The sequence below is a fragment of the Numida meleagris genome, chromosome 4 (genome assembly GCF_002078875.1).
Source record: "Numida meleagris isolate 19003 breed g44 Domestic line chromosome 4, NumMel1.0, whole genome shotgun sequence".
NCBI lineage: Eukaryota > Metazoa > Chordata > Aves > Galliformes > Numididae > Numida > Numida meleagris.
Window position 1 is genome coordinate 59,851,675 of NC_034412.1, and position 24,639 is coordinate 59,876,313.

The following is a 24,639-nucleotide window of genomic DNA, read 5'->3' on the forward strand; positions in this document are numbered from 1 at the left end:
TGAACTAGTATTTCTCTCCACTGCCATCTAGTGAAGTTATCATGCTGCATAAGTAAAGGCTTTGACACTCAGCTGAGCTTTGAAACAGTTAACCATATCTTAGTGGCGTACGAGACTTTGTGCAGGAAATAGAATTTGAATGCAGTGTGGGTAATATCCTTAGGATAATAGCAAATGGAACAAAATAAACTAGGTAGATTAAGTCTAATAGTAGAATTCTAACAATGATTATGACTATACACATACCCAAAAGGGTTTTGAATATAGCAGGGACAAACATCTGCAGGCTGGCAGTGATTTAAATTCAGGCTATTCTTTTTCTGAAGAAAGAAAACAGGTTTCCTGGGGATGAAAACAAAGTAAGTTCAGAAATAGAAGTGTAACTCTTCTGGCAACTGTATGCTTTATGTTTTGTGAACTGTCCTATGAAGATTTTAACTTCAGATTTAGTTGCTTTTACTTCCGGAATCTTGCAGATGGTCTATCTTCATACATATCATCCCTTCATTCAGGTCTGAAAGGGGCCTCAGAGGTCCTTTACATATTGCTCTGCACCAAACTGAACTCACAGTCACTCCATTTCATCTCTTCCAAGAAACAACCTTTCAACAGTCTTTCCAGCCTCTGATCTTTCCTGATCCACCTTTTTTTTTTGTCTCATTTGTCAGCCTGCATCTTCTGTGGCAATTTTACATCTTCAAGTCCACAGAGTGATGCTCATCAAAATCCTCACTGAAGTTCATGGGCCTACAATTTAAATAATATGTTTTGAAACATATATGTTTACCCTGTGCCAAAAGATGAGCTGGTAGGGAAGAAGACTGGCATCAATGAACACAGAGCTTTCCCTGAGGCTCCAGGAGAAAAAGAGGATCTACCTCCTGTGGAAGAAGGGATGAGCAACTCAAGGAGAGTACAAAGAAGTTGTCAGGATGTGCTGGGAGAAAATTAGAAAGGCAAAAGCCCAGCTCGACCTCAACTTGGCCGCTGAGGTAAAAGAGAACAAAAAATTTTTTAAAAATGTATTAACAGTAAGAGGAGGGCTAAGGAGAATCTCCATCCTTAACTGGATGCGGTGGGGAACATGACCACTGAGGAGAAGGAAAAGGCTGAAGGTTCTCAGTGCTTTCTTTACATTCATCTTTGAAAGTCAGACTAGTTATCTCAGGGTACTCTATCCCCTGACCTGGAAGTCTCAGATGGGGAGCAACTCCCCACGATTCAGGTGGAAACAGTTAAGAGACCTACTACTGTACCTGNGCCACATCTTTTTCTAAACCTTCTCAGTCATCAGTTCAGGCCACAACATACCAGTTCCCCTACAGAGAAAAGGGGAAAAAAAAAAAAAAAAAAAAAGTGGAGTAAATCCAGCTGCAGCACCGTACTGGCTCCAAGAAGCAGCTGAGAGCCCAGCAGTAGCCCTGCACCAGCCCCAGGAAAAGCTGTGTGGGAGCCAAGCAACCTCCTGCCATAGGCAGGAAAACACTGTGAGCCCCTCAAGGAATAGCACTCCCCAGCAGCAGCCCCTAAACTGCTTGCACTGCAGTAGTTGGGAAGGGTGGGTAGTGGTTTAAGAGGCTTTTGGGCTGGCCCTGCCCTGACTTCCAAACAAAGCACAGCTGTGCCTTCACACCATGTGGAGGTCATTGCTTCATTAGCACAGCCAAGCCTCGTTAGGGCAAGCCAGAACCCTGACAGCCACCCCAAGACCTTGGGGCTTGGCTCACCCAGACAATGATGTCCTCAGTGATGTCCTACTGCAAACCCAGATGGCCATAGAAATCACCTCACTGTGCAGGACATGGTGGCAGGGGTGAGATGAAGAATCGGGGATAAAGAGTGAAGGATGCAGGATGAAGGGGGCAGGATTAAGCTGCAGGCAAAAGGAAGGTGAAGGATTTGGGGTGGTCCAATCCATTCTACACAAACTGTGCAGTGTGGGATAAGAATTCAGAAGCAGTGGCTTTGCATTACTATGGGTCAAAAACACTGACAACCAGGACAGCTTCACAGAACCAAAGAATCATTATGGTTGGAAAAGACCTTTAAGATCATCTAGTCCAACCAGCCACCTACCACCAATACTGACCTACACCATATCCCTCAGTGCCACATCTCCACAGTTATTCCAGGACAGTGATTCCACCACCTCCCCGGGCAGCCAGTTCCAGTGCTCAACCACTCTTTCAGAGAAGTTTTTTTTAATATCCAATGTGAACCTCCTCTGGCACAACTTGAGGCCATTGCCTCTCATCCTATCACTGTTACCTGGGAGAAGAGGCCAACCCCTGCCTTGTTACAACCTCCTTTCAGGCAGTGGTGGAGAGCCATAAGGTGTCCCCTCAGCGTCTTCTTCTCCAGACTGAACAACCCCAGTTCCCTCAGCTGCTCTCCATCAGCCTTGTGTTCCAGACCCTTCACAGCTTCCTTGTCCTTCTCTGGATATGCTCCAAGGACTCGATGTCTTTCTTGTAGTGAGGAACCCAAAACAGAACACAGTGCTGAAGGTATGGCCTCACCAGGGCTGAGGAAAGGGCATATTGTGCCTGACCAATGTGGTGGCCTTCTACAGTGGAGTGACTGCATCTATGGACAAAGGAAGGGCAACTGAGATCATCTACCTGGGCTTGTGGAAGGCCTTTGACATAGTCCTGCACCATGTCCTTATCTCTAAAGTGGAGATATGGATTTGAAGGCTGGACTGTTTGTTAGGTGAATAAAGGTTGGATGGTCATAGCCAGAGGGTTGTTGTAAATGGCTCTGTGTCCAGGTGGATTCAACAAGGCCGAGAGCAAGGTGTTCCCCTTGGGTTGGGGCAATCCCAGACATATGTGCAGACTGGGAGAAGAACTCACTGAGAGCAGCCCTGCAGAGAAGGACTTGGGGGTCCTGGTGGATGAAAAGCTGGACATGAGCCAGCAGTGTGTGCTTGCAGCCTGGAAGGCCAACTGCAGCCTGGAAGGCCAACTGCAGCCTGAGCTGCATCAAAAGAGGGGTAACAGCAGGGAGAGGGAGGGCGTTGACCCCCTTTACTCTGCCCTTGTGAGGCCCCAGCTGGAGTACTGTGTCCAGGTCTGGGGTCCCCAGTACAGGGAGGATGCGGAGCTGGTGAAACAGGTCCAGAGGAGGGCCACAAAGATGACCAAAGAGCTGGAGCACCTCTCCTATGAAGTAAGGTTGAGGGAGCTGGGCTTGTTTAGCTTGGAGAAGAGACAGCTCCGGGGAGACCTCATTGTGGCCTTCCAGTACTTGAAGGGAGCATACGAGCAGGAGGGAAACTGACTTTTTACACAGTCTGATAGTGATAGGACAAGGGGGAATGACTTTAAACTAAAAGAAGTGAGATTTAGGTTAGATGTTATGTAAAAAATTCTTTACTGAAACAGCAGTGAGGCCCTGGCACAGGCTGCCCAGAGCTGTGGGTGCCCCATCCCTGGAGGTGTTCAAGACCCAGCTGGATGGGGCCCTGTGCAGCCTAATCTAGTGCCTGATTTAGTGGTTGGCAACTCTGCCCACAGCACAGGGTTGAAGCTCGATGATCTTTGAGAGCAATTCCAAACCAAGCCATACTATGATTCTATGATTTGTGAGCGGGTCTGAGATAAAGGGGTAAGGATAAGATATCCCAACTTTGTGATTTTTTTTTTCACAGAAGAGTGAGTGAGTGCAATAAAAGAAATAAAATACTCAAATTGAAAATTTTGTCAGTATCTGGGCTGCTTGAGATGATCTTTAGCTTTGTAACAAGGTACCAAACTGTTTCACTGTGTATTGAAGTAATCTGGGGAACTATGGCATGATGCTAATAGCAATGATAAAATAATACAACTTCCCTGTGACTGACGTTGGAGTGAGGATACATTGCATCAGTATTTTGTCATGTTGGTCTTTTGTTTTCTGTTACTGCTGAGTGTACTTAGTTCCACAAACACTGAATTCTAACTATCTACAGACAATACATCCATTTAGGGAAACCCAACAAGCTAATCTGAACTGTATTCTTCCTACGAATCTGTGTAACTTACTTTCATTTACCTCTTGATGCTTGAGGGCAGTAAATTATTTTTATCAGGCTGGTTTATGCAACAAGTTGTACTCTCTGACAGACGTATCTATTATTTATGTCTGTTTGACTAGAGTCACGTGTGAGTTGCAGAGCAGAGAATCCAGCCTGCTGTGTCACTAACTAAACCCCGGGGCTTTGTATTTTCATGTATTTCTGTCTCCCAAAGGCCATCATAAAGGAAAAGTAAGAGAAATCTCACAGAACGAATGCCATAAGGAACTTCTTGGAGAATTTTACTGACAGTCTTCTGACTGCAGTAATGATCTTGGGGGAAATTATCCACTCCATTCAATTCTCCATATTCAAAAGATTGATCAAATTTTTAAGGGTTTTAAAACTCAGAAGCTACAGAGCTTTGTTCTTTAAGTATTTGGTCCTTGAGTTTTGCCACTTGCCCATCTCCTGGTCCTGGGACCGGTCGGTGCAAACAGCATTGATTATTTCCCTGGGTTTGTTTTAGTCACTATACCAATAGAAACATTAAATTTTTTCAGGTACAGATTCACACAGAATCACAGAATCATGGGGGTTGGAAAGGACCTCTGGAGATCATTGAGTCCAACTCCCTGCTAAAGCAGTTTCCCTACAGCCGGTCACACAGGTAGGCAGCCAGACGGGTCTTGAATATCTCCAGAGTAGGAGACTCCACAACCTCTCTGCGCAGTCTGTTCCAGTGCTCCATCACTCTCACAGTAAAGAAGTTCCTCTTTGAAGATAAAAAGATAAGGAAAAGTGGTCGCAACACTAAGGTTCAAAGATAAGTATTACTCTCTGCACCTCTGTGTTAGGATTGGAAGAGTATGTGACAGTGCTCCTGCAAATGTTTGTATGTAGATTGAACTGGGAGGGCAGAAGCCCCCAGACTCTTGTATGCGCAAAAACATTGCTGTCTTGTGATCTGGACTTAACATGGATTATATTAATAAACTGCAGTACATACTGGGATGTTTCCCTGCCCTATTAAAAAAAAAAGGAAATTATATGAACTAGTATTTCTCTCCACTGCCATCTAGTGAAGTTATCATGCTGCATAAGTAAAGGCTTTGACACTCAGCTGAGCTTTGAAACAGTTAACCATATCTTAGTGGCGTACGAGACTTTGTGCAGGAAATAGAATTTGAATGCAGTGTGGGTAATATCCTTAGGATAATAGCAAATGGAACAAAATAAACTAGGTAGATTAAGTCTAATAGTAGAATTCTAACAATGATTATGACTATACACATACCCAAAAGGGTTTTGAATATAGCAGGGACAAACATCTGCAGGCTGGCAGTGATTTAAATTCAGGCTATTCTTTTTCTGAAGAAAGAAAACAGGTTTCCTGGGGATGAAAACAAAGTAAGTTCAGAAATAGAAGTGTAACTCTTCTGGCAACTGTATGCTTTATGTTTTGTGAACTGTCCTATGAAGATTTTAACTTCAGATTTAGTTGCTTTTACTTCCGGAATCTTGCAGATGGTCTATCTTCATACATATCATCCCTTCATTCAGGTCTGAAAGGGGCCTCAGAGGTCCTTTACATATTGCTCTGCACCAAACTGAACTCACAGTCACTCCATTTCATCTCTTCCAAGAAACAACCTTTCAACAGTCTTTCCAGCCTCTGATCTTTCCTGATCCACCTTTTTTTTTTGTCTCATTTGTCAGCCTGCATCTTCTGTGGCAATTTTACATCTTCAAGTCCACAGAGTGATGCTCATCAAAATCCTCACTGAAGTTCATGGGCCTACAATTTAAATAATATGTTTTGAAACATATATGTTTACCCTGTGCCAAAAGATGAGCTGGTAGGGAAGAAGACTGGCATCAATGAACACAGAGCTTTCCCTGAGGCTCCAGGAGAAAAAGAGGATCTACCTCCTGTGGAAGAAGGGATGAGCAACTCAAGGAGAGTACAAAGAAGTTGTCAGGATGTGCTGGGAGAAAATTAGAAAGGCAAAAGCCCAGCTCGACCTCAACTTGGCCGCTGAGGTAAAAGAGAACAAAAAATTTTTTAAAAATGTATTAACAGTAAGAGGAGGGCTAAGGAGAATCTCCATCCTTAACTGGATGCGGTGGGGAACATGACCACTGAGGAGAAGGAAAAGGCTGAAGGTTCTCAGTGCTTTCTTTACATTCATCTTTGAAAGTCAGACTAGTTATCTCAGGGTACTCTATCCCCTGACCTGGAAGTCTCAGATGGGGAGCAACTCCCCACGATTCAGGTGGAAACAGTTAAGAGACCTACTACTGTACCTGGACTGCCACAAGACCATGGGGCCAGATGGGATCCACCCAAGGGTGCTGTGGGTGCTGGCGGAGGTGATAGCCAAGCCACTTTCCACCATCTATTAGTGGTTCTCGTCAACCAGAGAGGTCCCAGAGGACTGGATGCTTGCCAGTGTGACTCCCATATACAAGAAGGGTCATAAGGAAGATCTGGGGAACTATAGGCCTGTCAGCCTGACCTTGGGGCCAGGGAAGGTAATGGAGCAGATCATCTTAGCATAGAATCGTAGAATCCTTAGAATTGTAAGGGACCTTTGAAGTCCATCTAGTCCAACTCCCCTGCAATGAACAGGAACATCACAGCTAGATCAGGTTGCCTGATCCAGGGCCTTATCCAGCCTCGCCTTTAAAGTCTCCAGGGACAGGGCATCAACTACATCCCTAGGCAACCTGTTCCAGAGACTCACCACCCTCAGTGTAAAAGATTTTTTCCTTATATCTAACATAAATCTACCCTCTCTGAGCTTGAAGCCATTTCCCCTTGTTTTATCACCACAGACCCTGCTCAAGAGTCTGTCCCCTTCTTTCCTGTAGTTCCCCTTTAGATACTGAATCACAGAATCATAGAATTACTCAGATTGGAAAAGACCTTCAAGGTCATCAAGTCCAACCGCAACCTAACCATACTACCCTAACAACCCACCACTAAATCATGTTCCTGAGCACCACATCCAAATGGTTTTTAAACACATTCAGGGATGGTGAGTCAACCACCTCCCTGGGGAGCTTATTCCAGTGCTTAACAACCCTTTCTGTAAAGAAGTTTTTCCTGATATCCAACCAAAACCTCCCCTGATGCAATCTGAGGCCATTTTCCCTTGTCCTGTCACCTGTCACCAGTGAGAAGAGAACAACCCTGATCTCACTGCAATCACCTTTCAAGTATTTGAAGAGAGCAATAAGGTCTCCTCTCAGCTTCTTCTTTCCCAGACTAAACAGCCCCAGTTCCTTTAGTTGCTCCTTGTAGGGCATATTCTCCAAGCCCTTCACAAGCCTTGTTGCCCTTCTCTGGACCTGCTCCAGCACCTCAGTGTCCTTTCTGTATTGAGGTGCCCAAAACTGAGCACAGTACTCGAGATGGGGCCTCACCAGTGCCGAGTACAGGGGCAGGATGACTTCCCTAGTCCTGCTCACCACACCATTCCTGATACAAGCCAGGATGCCATTGGCCTTCTTGGCCACCTGGGCACACTGCTGGCTCATATTCAGCTGACCGTCCATCAGCACACCAAGGTCCCTTCCCGTCAGGCAGCTTTCCAGCCACTCCTCCCCAAGCCTGTAGGGGTGACTGGGGTTGTTGTGACCAAAATGCAAGACCCAACACTTGGCCCTACTGAAACTCATACAGTTTACCTTGGCCCATTGATCCAGTCTATCTAGGTCCTTCTGTAGTGCCTTTCTACCCTATGGCAGATCAACGCTCCCTCCTAACTTGGTGTCATCCAAAAAGGCCACTATCAGGTCACCTTGCAGCCTTCTCTTCTCCAGGCTGAACAGCCCCAGCTCTCTCAGCCTATCCTCATAGAAGAGGTGCTCCATTCTGTGGATCATTTTTGTGGCCCTTCTCTGGACATGCTCCGACAGGTCCATGTCCCTCCTGTACTGAGGACTCCACATCTGGACACAGTACTCCAGATGACGCCTCACCAGCACAGAGTAGAGGAGCAGGATCACCTCCCTTGTCCTGCTGGCCACACTTCTTTTGATGCAGCCCAGGATATGGTTGGCTTTCTGGGCTGCGAGGGCACATCGCTGATTCATGTACAGCTTCCCATCCACCAGTACACCCAGGTCTTTTTCAGCAGGGATGCGCTCAATCCTTTCATCCCCCAGTTTGTATTGGTAATTGGCGTTGCCTCAACCCAGATGCAAGACTTTGCACTTGGATTTGTTGAACCTCACGAGGTTCACCTGGGCCCACTGCTCAAGTCTGTCTAGTTCCCTCTGGATGGCATCCCGTCCCTCTGGCATGTCGACCGCACCCCACAGCTTGGTGTCATCAGCAAACTTGCTGAGGGTGCACTCAACTCCACTGTAGATGTTGCTGATGAAGATATTAAAGAATATCATCCCCAGCACCGACCCCTGGGGGACACCACTCATCACTGATCTCCATCCAGACACTGAGCCACTGACCACCACTCTCTGGACTAAATCCTGCAGCCAGTATGATCTTGAGGGAGATCATATGGCATGTGTGGGACAACCAGGGGATCAGGCCTAGTCAGCATGGGTTCATGAAAGGCAAGACCTGCTTGATCAACCTGATCTCCTGCAACTGAGTGACCCACCTGGTGGATGAGAGAAAGACAGTTGATGTATTCTACCTCGACTTCAGCAAAGCCTTCAACACTGTCTCCCACAGTGCTCTCCTGGAGAAGCTGGCAGCCCATGGCTTGGACAGGTACACTCTTTGCTGGGTAAAGACCTGGCTAGATGGCCAGGCCCAGAGAGTGGTGGTGAATGGAGTTAAATTCAGCTGGTGACCAGTTACAAGTGGTGTTCCTGAGGGGTTAGTATTGGGGCCTGTCCTGTTCAAAATCTGTACTGATGACCTGGATGAGGGCATTGAGTGCACCCTCAGTAAGTCTGCAGATGACCACTGGTTGGTGACCCCGCCTGTGGCAAAGGGGCTTGGAACTTGGTGATCCTTGGGGTCCCTTCCAACCCAAGCCATTCTATGATTCTATGATTCCATGATTCTATGACATAAAGTTAGCAGGCAGTGTCAATCTGCCTGGGGGTAGCAAGGCCCTACTGAGCAATCTGGACAGGATAGACCACAGGGCTGAGACCAGTGAGATGAAGTTCAACAAGACCAAGTGCCAGGGCCTGCACTTTGGCCACAACAACCCCAGGCAACACTACAGGTTTGAGTGGTTGGAAGACTGTGTAGAGGAAATGGACTTGGGGGTGTTGGTTGACGCTCATCTGAACATGAGCCAGCAGTGTGCCCAGGTGGCCAAGAAGGCCAATGGCACCCTTGCTTGTATCAGAAATAGTGTTGCCAGCAGGAGTAGGGAAGTGATCATCCTGTATTCAGCCGTGGTGAAGCCGCATCTTGAGTATTGTGTTCAGTTTTGGGCCACAAGAAAGACATTGAGGCCCTGGAGTGTGTCCAGAGAAGGGCAACAAAGCTAGTGAGGGGTCTGGAGCACAGGCCTTACGAGGAGCGGCTGAGGGAGCTGGGGTTGTTCAGTCTGGAGAAGAGGAGGCTCAGGGAAGAGCTTATCGCTGTCTACAACTGCCTGAAGGGAGGTTGTGGTGAGGTGTGGGTTGGCCTCTTCTCCCATGTAACTAGTAATAGGATTAGAGGGAATGGCCTCAAGTTGCACCAGGGGAGGTTCAGGTTGGATATTAGGAAACATTTGTTCTCCAAGAGAGTAATCAGGCACTGGATTGAGCTGCCAGGGAGGTGGTGGAGTCACCGTCCCTGGAGATGTTCAAGAAATGTCTAGATGTTGTACTGAGGGACATGGTTTAGTGGGAAATATTGGTGATAGGTGGATGGTTGGACTGGATGACCTTAGAGGTCTTTTCCAACCTTAGTGATTCTATGATTCTATGAAAAACAATCTTGAGATTTTCAACAATCCCCGATCTTTGCTGGCAATATACACAGTGAGGGTGCTCTGTTTTACTGCTTCCAGTGCGTGGATGTGCACGTCCCCAGGTTACACTATGAGCAGTGCATAACCTGCAAATGGAACAATTATACTTCTCCATTTCTGTTCAACTCAATGAGATTGATTTTGTCTAAAGATCCTCGGCTATTTTTGTTACTGGCAAGTAGGTCAGCCCATCTTTTCCTGATTGTTAAAATTGCTAAAATAGGACATGCAGCTCTGAAATCATTACCCTCTTCATGTATCATTCAGTGAGCAAAATCTCTATCTTAATACTCCCATGAAAGTCTTCCTAAAATCAGAAACTGTTCCTGACACAAGAGACTAAAATTAATTTAAGTTGAAAACATACATAGTATTACCACGATTTTGAAGAGGACAAATCAAGACAAAAATAACCCCTTCTGTGGCTGAAATCTCTACTTCCATTGCCATAGCTGCACGTGATCTGTAGACTCTGACTCATTCTCAAGATCTCAGTTTCACTTGCACAGATAGATTGGAAAAGTATAAGCACTTACAAGGTTAATTCTGTACGCTTGTGTCTATCTTTAATAGCAGAGTTGTGCCTTATCTTTTTATTTTCAGTTTTGTCCTACTAAACTTGTTATTTTCTGAAAAATCTACGAGGCAGCATTTAATGGCAAACTTTGGCTGCGTATCCGTCAGCCCTAACTGATGAAATATTATGTCCAAGTAGAAGTAAAGGAGGACTTACTTTATACTTTAACTCAGTATTAACTGCTGAATTCTGTGCTTTTACACAGAAACTGTAAGTGCATGAACTTGCTGCATCGTCTAGAGTTGTGAAAAAGATCAGAGAATAGTTGTTGGAAGAGATCTTTTGGGGGTCACCTGGTCCAATCCACCTGCTGAATCGACCTAAAGCAGTTTTTTTTGTTGTTGTATGTTTGTTTGAAAGTTATTTGGTGTGGCCCAAACAAATCCTGGATGCAAACTACTGGTTGAGGATTGTGAGCACTCGCAATAAATTATTCACATTTTCTCTTAAATGTCTACTATTGGCACTGAGAAGTGGTGTTCACTTTTGAAAATCTCTTCCTAGACATTAGCCAAGCTCAACCTGATAAGACTAAACTAGAACATCAAAAAGTAATGTACAGAGTGAAACGAACTGGTCACCTGGCAACCAAAGGACAAGTAAAGGGTATAATAAATCTATGGTTATTATTTCTTCTGGATACAAATGTTGGACAAAGTTTCCCATGGAACTGTGTTGTAAAGTATAAATTACAGAGCAACATTTCTTAATACTGCTTGCAAAAAAGTTTGAAAAATTCAGGAAACTGAAAAGTCTGATACCTGTAGTTCTAAATGACCTTGCTATATAGAGCAATTGGAACAATATTTAAAGAAAGGAAAAGACCTTTCTTCAGTCTACTTTAAAGGGTTAAATAGGACAGAATTGTAGCCACTACTTGTCTGAGGCAAGCTGACTGAGTGACTAAGAAAGGAGTTGGTTTACCTCTCTCTTGAGACTGTCTTCTAAATAATCTTAAATCATACAGACTGCACAGGCTTATATACAGTATGGCTGGGTAGCCAGACAATGACCATGTTGCTAATTATAAGTAAGCAATCTGGTTCATTGACAACTTTATTCAGCTGCTCTTTTGCCGAATAACATTTAATTTCCAGCCAAACTGCATTTACACTTCTTTGTTCAAGGACTTGTCTTTCTGAGTTAGAAGCAATGACCTTTGAACACTTAGTTGTGTATTGCTGTAATACTTATGCTTAATTTTTATTGGAAAAATACCACATGAGTAGAAAACTCATGAAGTTGCCTGGTAAAGTTTCAGTGTTAAGAAGCTCTCTTGCTCTTTCCATAATTGTTTGGGTTGAACCTCACATACTTCATGCTCTTTTATTAGTTCCACCCAAAACATCAGGGCTTGGGGGCATTCCTACAGCTGATAAAGCAATGTCAAATGCCTTTATGTCTCAACCTAAAAAGCATTACAGCAGATTAAATGGCACGCTCTTCACTGAAAATTGACAAGAGAGAAAAACTCCATGAGGGCAAAGCCACTTTTTTTTCACTTTTAGAGTAAGATCCTTGATGGATAGGTGGCTTCAGAAGAGGGATGAATACAGGGCATTTTATTGAGGCACAGGAAAGTTCAAGACTGATTACATACTCTAGTTTTGCATAGTTCAGGTTCTACACATAATATTAAATCCAGACTGAAAAGCAAAAGTAAATTACTATAGCAGTTGCTGAATATGGCTTTATATTGACTCTACTGCTTTTGTCTTTTCATACATATATGAGGGCTGCTCCAAAAGTAATGCTTCCTAATTGATTATATTGGTCCATGACGTCAGAGGCAGCTGTTGGTGGTAAGTCAGCAGACGCTGAACCTTACCGTCAATATTCCATTGCATTTTGTTGCCGTGAGACAGATGGAATAAGAGAAGCAGTCTGACAGAATGGCATCTGACATGGTAGTGCATATGAAGAAAACGTGTGTCATTGAATTCCTCCATGTGAAAAAAATGGCACCCACTGACATTCATTGATGCTTCTGAACATTGATGGAGACCAAACAGTGGATGTGAATGCACTGAGGAGATGGGTGGTGCATTTCAGCGGTGGCAACAGTGATGTGAAAGACAAGCCATGTTCTGGATGGCCATGCACATCTGTCACACCACAAAATGAAGAGCATCTCAATCAACTCATCTGTGCAAATTGATGGATTATGACCAGTGAACTGTACAGAGCTGAATATTGGCTTCAATGCATTGGAAACTATAGTGGCAACATTGGAATACTGTGAAGTTGGCACCAGGCAGTTCCCAGGAGTGCTCACACAAGAACAAAAAGAACACTGTACATAAGTCTATCAGGACCTACTGAACCAGTACAAGGCTGAAGGTGGCAGTTTCCTGGATTGCATCACTACCAGTGATGAGACATGGAGTCAGTACTATGAGCCAGCAAAACAGCAGTCTATGGAGTGGCAACATGTGAGTTCCTAATCGAAGAAAAAGCTCAAGATGCAGCCCTCAGCAGGTAAAGTGATGTGCACTGCCTTTTGGGATAGGAAAGGGGTGATCCTTCTGGATTTCCTGGAATCTGAACAAACTATCAACACAGACCACTACATCGCAATGCTGACTAAGCTTAGGCTCAAACTTTCAGTGTCAGGCCAGAGAAGAAGACAACTTTTCTCTTGCAATGTGAGAACACCAGGCCTCATACCAGTCTGAAGACAAAATGAGTGTTTTTGCAGAAGACACAGAGATTTTGCTAATAAAGACACATTCCTTTGATGTCAGGCCTCACAAGGAATGAACTTCATAGACCCACTGGTAGTTTTCATCATTTCTCAGGGTATTTTGGCTTGTGGCCAAACAATTGATATGGTAGAGAGCTTCCAGCTAAAATAACAGCCTCTGCATCTTTGTTTTCCCATCCATCAGATTGTTGGTGGAAGATAGGGCTAATTTGTCACTCTACCCACTTGGAAAAGCTTGATTAATAACTTAATTAGACTTTTTTTTTAATTAAGAAATCGTATTTCTTAAGAACTAGGGGCTGGGAAAACAATGGTAAGGACCAAATTAGAAAAGGAAAATATTGTTTCTTCAGTAAAGATCAGAGGAGACCATTATGCAAGCATGAGGAAAAGTGGAAAGAGTACAGTTAGCTGGAAGGAGTTTCAAGGAAAAACAAAACAAAAAAATAACAAACACATGTTCTGCAAGCAGTGCAGTTACCTGGAGAGTGTGTGCTGATGGTGTCTCTGTAGAAGCATCAATGTGCAGAGTGCCAATTTAAATATGCTGCTCTCCAAATCGGAGTGTATTTAAGCCTTTGTATTGAGACCTCAAAAATAAATAACATGGCACCATTTTAATTAGAAGACCATCTAAATATACTAGGTATGTCTTTTTAAAACTTCTAGTATGCCATGCATACTGATAGAACTGTACCCTTCAGGACACTCCTTGCATTCTTTCAGGTTAGTGCACACACCAAAGTGCAGACATTACTTCAAACCTCATTCTTTAGTTTGAAGAAAAAGGGAACAAGACCGTGGCTGTGTGCAATTGTTTCTGTAATGAGTTGAAGTCTGAGCAAAGCAAAGTCATAGTTTTCAGATGTCCCTGCACAATCACACTAAAGTTTAAAAGATATTTCCATTTTCATCCTTTTGTGATGTCATTTCAAGATTTATGAATAAAAATCCTAAAGAGATTAAAATCAATAGTTTTGGAACTTTTAGAACTTTCAGTGATAAAAGGGGGAGAGGGCATCTGTGTTCGTTTCAACCACCACGTTTAGTTACCCCAACGCTTTGCATGCGTAATTATGACATGTATGCACACGTATTCACAAACATAGATGAGTCTGTGACAGCTGGCAAATCTTAACACGCTATACATGCCTGCACTTCGTAATTCTAACCATCTTTTTTTATGTAACTATTCTATTTGGGTCACCGAGGAAATGTCCTTCTCCTTTCTCTGGTCTGTTATAAATTAGTAAGGCAACAGACTAGCTTCATTTTGCACTTTTTGATGAACTGTCCAGAAATTGGATGTAGTTCAGAAATAATTTTAAAACTCCTTAACCTCCAGGCAAAAAGTTATTTTAGTGAGCAAAAGACAAATATTTTTCAATTAAAAAGATATAACATCTCTTTCTACGCAGTGTGCTAACATGAAATGACACTGAGGGGTAATTGGCCTGGAATTAGTATTTCCCCAAGGAAATGTCTTATCTTTTGCACGAAATTAACTCTGTCTTTCTCACCCATCTTAAAGCTGTCAGTTTGGGCAGTCTGCTTAAGGAAATCTCTTCTGACTTAAAAGTTTCTGACAAGAAAGGCAAAACAAATATGTTTAAACAATAATGATCTCTTATTCCTCAGCCTCCATGACCCTTTCCGAAGTGGGTAGCCATTACCAGTACCATTAAATCATTAACACTCCTGGAAAGGTCACTGGGACAGACTGTGGCAATAGCCTCCAAATGGATCAAATATAGGAGACATTACATCTGTAAAGGGACAGTGGAAAATAACAAGAGATTGAGGCAATGGCAGAATAGCACAGGGAACTGCATAATGGGACTACTGTGTATGAGTTTGCTGACTGGCCTATAGGCAATCGGTACAGTATCCTGGTGGCTTCTCTGAGACCTAACAAACTCAGTGCAAACACTGCACTGCAGGTATTCTCCATCTCTGCAAGCCAAGGTCACCAAAACGGGACTTCGAGACCTGCCCTTGCTGCTTTGGCCCAAGCGCTGAGGGGACACCAGTCTGCTCTCCCCAGGGGTGGTGGCAGGAAGGCCATGCTGACCTCCAGCTCAGCAGAGGTTGTTTGCAGAGCCAGTTGTTTTGTAAAATGCCTCATCTGTGCTATTCTGCCTCACTCCAGTGTTTACATCAGTTGCAAAGTTTGTAAATGGCATCTGTTAAGAGCTCTAAGTTGATCCTTCTTAGAAATATAGGACATCTTTATAATGGGAAAAAAATGACGTAAAAAGGTATTCAGTGACCATTTGATATTCCTGGCTATAATTTATTTCTCAGTGTGATGTGATTCATGAGTTTATTTAATGACTCAGTTTTACAGTCTCCAGTTAGAATATCAAGACTGGTACCCTGCAAACATCTTCCACGTCAGGGAGCAATTTGATACACCCTAACTCACATGAACAGCATGATGGTCATCACACGATCAGCTGTGATGGCTGAAGCTATTCATGTGCATGTTTACAGGATCTGGTCTCAAGATAATAACTGCCCCTAGCCCCTGTCATTGGTGAACTGAAGATAAATTGTGCTTGCAGCTTTAGATCTTCACTAGGAAATCTGATTTACCTAATTGCAGAATCTAAAAATTCAACAAAGTGGCTACACACTAGGACATGAAAAGTGCATTTACAGGATTATTTTTGCATTGAAGGGAAAATAAATCAGGTGTGGTTTTTTTTGTTTGGGTTTTTTGTTTTTTTTTTCTGTATCAAAAAATGTTTTAGAGGCTAGGGGAAAAAAAAAAGAGTGCGCTGATCTCCATGTTGCTGATTTGCTATTTTAAACTACGTGAATATATGCAATATGTTTTACTATATTTTAAAAATAAGATCTGTCAGAAACAAAACTAACTAGGTCTAGAGCAATTCTTTCTTATTTCCAGTCAGTTGTGGATGTTAATATTTTAAATTAATTCAATATGTTTTGAATTGTTCTGCCACCCAGTTTACTTGAAAACTAAAACCGTTTGTAACAAAAGAGCTAGATTGGTTTAAAGTCAAACCAGTGTAAAAGAACGTGTAAAACTAATGGTGTATTTCAGATGATTAAGAAAGAGAATTGTGGACTATGTAAATGACAATTTCAATTTATGTGCATTAGAAACCAAAACTAAAACTCCACAGGTACTTTTAAAAAAAAATTCTCCACATTTTCGTATTACGATTTGCCAAAAAAAATCATTCAATCTAAAAAGAACTTGAGGGTCAGAGGATAGATTGCTACAGTATTGAGCTTCCAGGAGAAATGGCAAGAGTAGCTGGGAACTAACTGGAAGTTTGGGAGCCAGATCTTCTGTAAATCCTGTGAATGACATATCTGAAGTTTTAACTGCCTAAATTTGTCATGCTATGGCACAGAAGAACGTACCTTCCATATTAGCCAGTCAGTAGTGAAGTGAGATCAGAGCTAAGAGCTTAAGAACCCTGGTCATGAAACAGACACACAGAGCAGAAGAAAGTTGGCTTTAGGCATTTCCAGTAGGCATTTCCAATATCGCAGTTTTGCTCTGTTGTGGAACTATGAACGATCAGTAGCTGGAAATAGCCTTTGATGTCACATGAGAATATCAATATGAGTACACAATTGTGAGTCTAATGTGACCGTGATACCTCCACAGTCAGAGCTCTTGAAGGTATAAGTCTGTTTAATGATTAGATGGTTCTCAAGCATTTAGGCAAATGAACTTGGTTTCTTACAAATGTTCAAGTGTTCTTTTATCTGCAGTTTACTACATGTAGAATAGGCTTAGATATTTTTGACAGGTCCATCAAGTACCGCCTGCAAAATCACTGTAAATCTACCATTTATTTGCTTGTTTATACTTACTGTCATATACACTTTAAAATAATCTTTTATCTGTGAATTGAGAGGAATAGTTCATTGCTTTATATGATGATATAGAATACATATCTAGCAGTCCGTTCTCAAATGAAACAAGGCAGACTTTCATTACTTCACCTTACACTGTAGCGTTTTATTCAACACAAATTCCTACTTGTTTTAGTTAGAGCTCAAACTTTAGTTCTTCATAAAATGCTTGGAAACTCAACTTTTCAGTAAGGGCTTTCAAAATTATGTCATCACTGAAAAGTTCAAAAGTTTAAACTGAATGGAGGATGAAGGGCCATATTTATTCAAGCATTAAAAAATATACCAATACGGATCCCAAGTGGAATTTAGTTATGTAAGGACACCAGAATCTGATGAGAGTGATGACCTACAGATTGCCTAGACTCCATCTGAGTTCACTTCTGGAAAGAGTAGGTGGAAGCTGTAACATTAACAGTCCTTTTTTCTCAAATGTGGAAAATTGCTGACTTCCTTCCCTTTCATGACACAAAAAGGATTGAGTAGCAATGTTCCTTATGGTGAACTCTATCCTTAGGATTGGTCAGATACATTTTGTTTCGATAAGAATGTATTAATAATGGTTTGATCTTTCAGTTGATAGCTATTTTCAGAGGGGAAGAAAATAACACAATGCTTTATAGTCTCTCTAATGAGGTAGATAGTGTCAGATCTTCTAGTCTAGTTCATTGAGATAATCTCTGGCTGTTTTTTTTTTTTTTTTCATTCATTACATATTATCTATGAACTAAATAAACTCCATTTTCTTTTCCATACAGATTCCAGTCGCTCATCCAGTTGCTCTCGGACTCATTAATGTGAGTGGGAAACACAGTGAACTTGATTGAATATAAAACCAAGAGTGAGAGCAGAAAGCAGAGGGTATGCATGTACTCCAAACTGTTTATGTATGTTTGCTTTGATCTTTAAATCTAAAACTAATGCTTATCACAAGTTAATAATTGCTTACTAGAACCAGAAGATTTGGTTTTCACTGTAGCATCAAATTTAGATAATGACATCAGCATGAAAAAAAACTTCTAAGTTGGCGGCATGAAAAATAGCTTCCAAGTTATGATGATTTGGACTCTTTGGCTTTCCTTTGTCTGTAGAACCAGAAATGAATGTATTATCCTTTCAAATTGCTTTGACAGATCTCATTCCCTTTAGGATTAAGCATTCCTAAATGCATTTATGCCTCACTGATCTCTTTCAAACAAATATAATTTAATTCCTTAGCTCAAAATTTCTACTCATGAGACCTAATTCCCCTTGTCTTAAGCATTATTATAGTCATCTTTGTTTGTGCAAAGTGACCATGATGTTACTGCTCTGATTTCATACACAGCTGCTTTGTGTACAGATATTCATATACAAATATTTGCAAAATTGTTACTGACACAACATGACTCTGCTCTTTCAAGATTATTGAGCCAACTGATTTATATCACTAATTTCAGTTCAGCACACTGTGAAATTCTGGAAGTTGATCCTATTCATGATAATATGATAGAGAAAACAGTCTTTCTGCAGGGAAGATACACTCTAAAGCTCAAAACACTACAAATCTCTTCCAGTTTTCTGCAGTTCCATACAAGTCAAGTTTTCATTTGTTTTTATGGGCCTGCTAGGTACCACTCGGCTTTTCCAGTATATGTATTTCTTCATTTATATTCACGTGGACAGTGCTGATCTGGTTAGAAACATCACAGCTGGCTGGGCCAGCCAGAGAGAGAGAGGATGTAGCTGCTACAGTGCAATAAAGCACCCAGCATGTGCTTGAATGGTGGAAACTACTTGCTCTAACTGGTTTGCTCACTTGCAGTCTCTGGTCTGGGAAGAGGGGCAGAAGCGTGGGGTGAGGAGCTGAGGGGACAGCATTTGTTTCCCTTCCTGGCACTGGTCTGTGGGGCAGCTTCCAGCCAAGGGGCTCATGGGGAGCTGGGTTGTCCAGGTTGCCTTTGGAGGGAACCCAAAGAAAGCTGAGCCCTTCCCAAGTTTCTTCACTGCACATAAACTTAGCCTCTTGTGAGCTGGTCCAAGCAGACAGAGGACAACCTGTGAACTTGGCATGGAAGAAGGTGGTTTTATAGGGCAATATTGACATGGCTGATCAGGCTTGGAATGATTCCCCAAGGGTGACCTCCTTTTCTAGCTCCTTGGAAATACTTCTCAATCAGCCACAATGCTTTCGGTTGTCTGGCCCTCAGCCTTGGCAAAAGAACTTTCCAAGGTGGCTGAGGTCAAAATATGAGAATGTTAAGAACAGCTCAGGCTTTATATTAAGAGAGTTTGCTGTGAGATGGCTCATCTGAAGCCATTCTCCATTTTTCCTGACTGCTTTTCTAACAGCCTAATTTATCAAGGACATCCCAACACACAATTCACACCAGCATTCAATATTTGTATAGTAACTTAGAGGAGGTATACACAGTCGTGTAGCTGGTAAAGGGCTTAAAGGAGATACAGATTTGATAGGAGGTAAATTCTTGTCCCAGCAAATCTTTTTAAGGATATCAGTGTTCAGGAAAAAGGAAGGAATTCTAGTTCAGATAGAGCCTGCAACATCTATACATTAGTTCAACAATTCATTGTTTTATGCTTAATTAATCTTAGATTATAAGTCTTAATGACATAGCAGTACTTGAATTAAAAAGATGGCTCATGCAAACCAGATATTTTGAAAAAGTTCAAGAGAACAAGAAAATCACAACTGATGCTGCAGATTATGAATATGTATTTCAGAATTACTAGGACTTTGAAAAACGCTGTATACATTTTCCTTATTAAGTTTGGTTTATAATATGAATGGAACCAGTTTTCTGGTTCAATAACAAGGCTGTATATCTGATACGGTACAATTCTGAAGTACAGAGCTGTAAGAGACAAAAACAATCTACATTGAGATAGGTCTAGTTTGTATTTTACTTTGCACTTGACTTGATGTTTGGCTGCCTAACAATCACCCTGCAATTGGACTTAAAAAATTACACTCTCATTTCTTTTAGTGACAGGCAAACTACAAAGGAAGTCTCTACCATACTCAGATTAATTTAGATCATCCAAATGCACAGATGCTATTTGTATCACATCTAGAAAAGGAAGCAAGACTCTTCCAGCCAAACTGCTGTGAAATTTCCAGTGCTCTAGACAGGGTAAAAATACTGCTCCTTGCACTGAAGTTCTGCTTCAGGATTGGTGTTACCCCATCTCCAGTGAGGTGTAAAAAAATAGGGGCAAAGTGTTTGAAAACAGCCTACATAATATGTATTTTTAAAAGTTGACGGATGGATTTTGTGATTCAAATTTAATGTTTGCATTGTCCACTGTTCTGTTCACACTGATGTACATGTTTCCAACTTGTATACTGTACTTTTGCATATTATGGATCAAGTTCAATCTAGAAGCAGATACGTGTAATTCCAAATGAAATAAGACAGAGGTGACCCATACACTTAAACTTGAATGCTTCCATACAAGCTTCATTTTAGATCTCACGTAGTAAGATTAGGACTTGCCAGTTCCAGTGACATTACATTTATATCTAAGAGTTATTCCATGCCACTGGTGCATTTTTATTAGTTATACATTAAATTGGATAGTTCCTATTATATTTATTATCAGTTGAATGTATTATTTGTTAAGACTTGACCTCTTAAACCTTTATTGGTAAAACAAGCTAACAGCAAGTAAAAGTGATTTTAATATCCATGGTTTTATGGTGATTTCATTCTATTAATTTCAGAATTACGCTGTTGGCATAATTGTCCTTTATTTTAAATATATATATATATACATATATGTGTAAATTTGAAAGGCAAAAGAAAAAAAAAAGGAGAGGAAGAAAGAATCTCTAACATTGCTATGAAGAACAATGTTCCACTGCCAGAAAAGTTCTATTTCTTACTAACCAATTCAGGCATCTGTAGAACACTGGGAACTGAAGGTAGTCTTTTCAGGAACAGAAAGGTAATCCAGAACTTTATAAAATGATGAACTATTATTAATGCTCTGCGAGTTTCCATACATAAGCAAAGGAATTCTGCCGTTCTTTCCAAATATTTATATACAAATATACAGTTATACATGTATATATTTATTATTACTGTGAAAAATCTTTATGTTTTCTATACTATTTGCATAACTGCCTTGAACATTTTTTAGTTCTTCAAGATTATAAAGCTGCTAACATTCAAAATTCACCTTTCCACTGTGCATATAAACTGACTCCAGTGAAGGTACTGTAGTCGAGAACAATATACAAGTTATTTAATACAATATTGAATTTAGTCTTACAGGAGTCTTACTTCTAATCAAGTTTGAAAAGTTCAGCAAAAGTAAAAATTTCAAGAATGAATAAGTTGTGAAAGCTCCATATCTAAAATAGTTTAACTGTCCTTTAAGAAAGTTTGACCCAGTGCCAATATTCATCCCCTCCCATATTATAACAGTATTCTGGAAAAATCTCCATTTGGGAGCTATATTTCCTCAGGTAACGTTGGTAAAGCACATAAAATTCCTCCTGTTTAAGCCAATGTAAGCCTGTGAAATCTGTACACTTCTATGAAGCATTTATAAAAATGTTATGGTGTTGAACTTGGTCTGTAAAGGCCCTTCTGTGGTGAAATGCCAGAGAAGTACTATATAGAGGACGTATTTTCAATATTGACGAAAATGGAAAAAGCAAGCTTGGCCAAATTAGTGCTCCACACTTGGACTGATGAACTCTCACCACGGTGTTCAGCTGCAGTGACCAGAGAGTTCATGAAGTGCGTGGTCTCTCAATGGTTCTTATGTGCCTCTTCCTGCCCTAATATTTGAACGTCCCACAGACATCTCTATAACTCCTCTGTACACAAGGAGAGTGATAAATTTCAGTTTAACAGAGAAATCTGAGTTCCAAATATGGCAGCACTTTCTTACCAGGTAGGGGAGAAGGCACCACAGCCAACTGACTGATTCCAGGCAAAGTTCTAATTTCTCTTTCTTTTCTCACCTCATTAAAAGTGGAGGGATGTGGGACAGTATGTTAAAAGAGGTGCCTCTCTTTAACATGGTTAAACTAGGAAAAATGAATCTACCTTAGCTAACTTTCCTAGCTTAACAGTCAGCTGGGGCAGTGGAGCAGTGACTAATTCAAGCTGGAATCCTAATTACAGATATCACACCAATGGTTTTTGTTTGTTTGTCTTTGATTGTTTTGTCTTATCTTGGTATAATAATGAAAAAGAAAACAGCAGAGAAGATTAAATTCGGTTGACCCAAACAATTTTTTCTTTTTTAACCTCTGAAAAAAACAGGTCATTCTGACTGTCCAGGAAAATCTTTCTCAACAAAAGTCAAACTTCAAAATTTTAAGGCTTTTTAGATCTTTCTATCTTTTAATTGTTTAACTTAGTTCTGTTCCAGCCTGCAAATAATTTCCTCTCTGGAGCTGTTTTCCTAATGAACTATATAAGAAAAAGCAAACCCACAGGCCCCAATTCATGCCAGAAGACTATGACCTTAACTTCAGAATTAGCAGTATCTCACACTGATAAAGTGTCCCATGAAAACAGTGGGATAGTGTGGCACCTATACCATAACATACTAAGTTAACATAGTCAGGATAAATACCTAAAAATGGCACTGTGCTTTAAGTTAATTTATCAGCAATGAATGGTTGCAATTCCATCGTGCTGGAATTTCATTTCATGAATGGCTTCTTTCTTAATATTGGAGCAACTGATATTGACAAATGAGTAAGCAAATTCACAAGTCAAGTGATGTCAGACTCTACTCTGAATATACGGTATGAAATTCCAGCAGCCTCAAACTGCTGTGTGAACATGTATCAGCTCCACTTTGAAAAGTTCATCACTTTAACTGGAATTTGTATTTAGTTCGGTTTCCCTGAAATGCAACACCAGGCCTAAACTTGCAGAGAGCAGAACCCTTCCCCAACAGAACACATCTCACCAAAACTGCTTTTTGCCATTTTGCCTCAATAACATGCACTGTGCACATAATACAGGGAAGGCTTCTTCCATCATACAACAGAAGTAAATGAAGAACCTCATACATGTTGCACCATGTAACAACTTTTCTTTCATATACATACATACGTACATATCTATACATATTTGTTGCTGTTTTTTACAAATACTTAAACACGTAATGTCTTAATATGCACTGACTACACGTCGGTGTACACCACAATGGAGAAAGTTACAAGGTCTATTACAACAAAATGGTCATTTTCACTGAAAAAAAATAAAATCACAACATTGACCTTTCTATTATTATGTTAATAATAAGTATCTTTTCGTCTTTTGTACAATATTGTTCTCTTAAATCTGCATTGTATCATGCATGTGTGTGGAGTATGGCCCAAGCGTAGCCTGCTGAAGAAGAATAGAGGTCGCACATGACCAGAGAGGGGGACAGGGCGTTAACGAGAACTGCCCCTAGCCATGCAGGCCAGGTAAGGGCGTAGCTATGCCTCTGTCACCCCCCTTGCCTTATCTATGACTAACCACACATGGCCTGGTACTTGTGTCAAGGGCCTGAGCTATGACCGGAAGTTGTCAAGAACAAGTGCTGCCTTTGGCAAAAACACAGAGATCATAAAAATATGTGATGATTAACATATAAACAGTCCCTCACAATTTTGAGAACTGAAAATGAAGTCTTAAGGAACCAACAAGTTTCTCTGCTTTTCTGCAGTCAGGTGTTTTTCATACCCCTGCTTATATCTTAGTTTGCATACCTTAGAACAGTTTACTCCCCTTGCTTATCATGGCAAACCACATGTACAAGGGTATAAAATCAGGAGGCTGGAGGACAGCTTTTGGAGCTCACCTCAGCCGGCCTGAGACCTCCCCAGCACACGTGATCCCTCCCCCTTCCCTTCAGACCCCAGCATGTGATGGACACATTGACTAGACAGGTCATATAACCTTTCCTATCCTAATTTACCTTCCCTGGAATCTGTATAACCATACCCAACCTAATTTACCCTTACTTGCCCTAATTTACCATCCCTTCTCCGGAATACTGATTACTCATAGATTAATACATTGTTTGCTTAGAATGTACATGATTATAGACTGTACGTGCAACAGCTTGCTTGGAATACATGAATACATTTAATAAATTGTTTTGGTGCACCTGATCTGTGTTAGTGAAGCGTGCCATAGTCACTGTCTTCCTGCTGGGCAAAACAAACCAGGGAATGAGGTGGGACAATGTGTTAATACACGTACTTACTGTAAGATTTTCTGTTGAGATCCCAAGCAGTTAAAATAAATAAAAAGCACCATTTAAACCACCATCAGTGAAGTGTTTTACGTCCAAGAGTGCTGCCTACATTTACAACAGATGCCACAGATTTCAGGAGGCAAGAAAAAAATCTGTGCTCCCTCAAGGGATACTGCAGTCTCCATTTTCTGAGGTCACATGCACTTCCTCTATCTTAATCTCCTACTGAGAGATTTTTGTTGATGGTTTTGTGGGAACTTGTTTTGTAGGAAGTATTATACTGAACTTAAATATT

At 41.4% G+C, this 24,639-nt stretch overlaps 2 long non-coding RNA genes across 2 annotated transcripts in view; one reads left to right on the plus strand and one right to left on the minus strand.

Moving 5' to 3' along the window:
- LOC110398056 overlaps window positions 1-24,639 on the plus strand; it is a 66,886-nt gene that overhangs the window by 14,175 nt on the left and 28,072 nt on the right. Inside the window, exon 6 of the long non-coding RNA XR_002438164.1 lies at window positions 17,885-17,987. This is a non-coding gene — a long non-coding RNA (uncharacterized LOC110398056). The remainder of the gene's footprint in view (window positions 1-17,884; window positions 17,988-24,639) is intronic.
- LOC110398059 overlaps window positions 13,650-24,639 on the minus strand; it is a 134,005-nt gene continuing 123,015 nt past the window's right edge. Inside the window, exon 5 of the long non-coding RNA XR_002438173.1 lies at window positions 13,650-13,819. This is a non-coding gene — a long non-coding RNA (uncharacterized LOC110398059). The remainder of the gene's footprint in view (window positions 13,820-24,639) is intronic.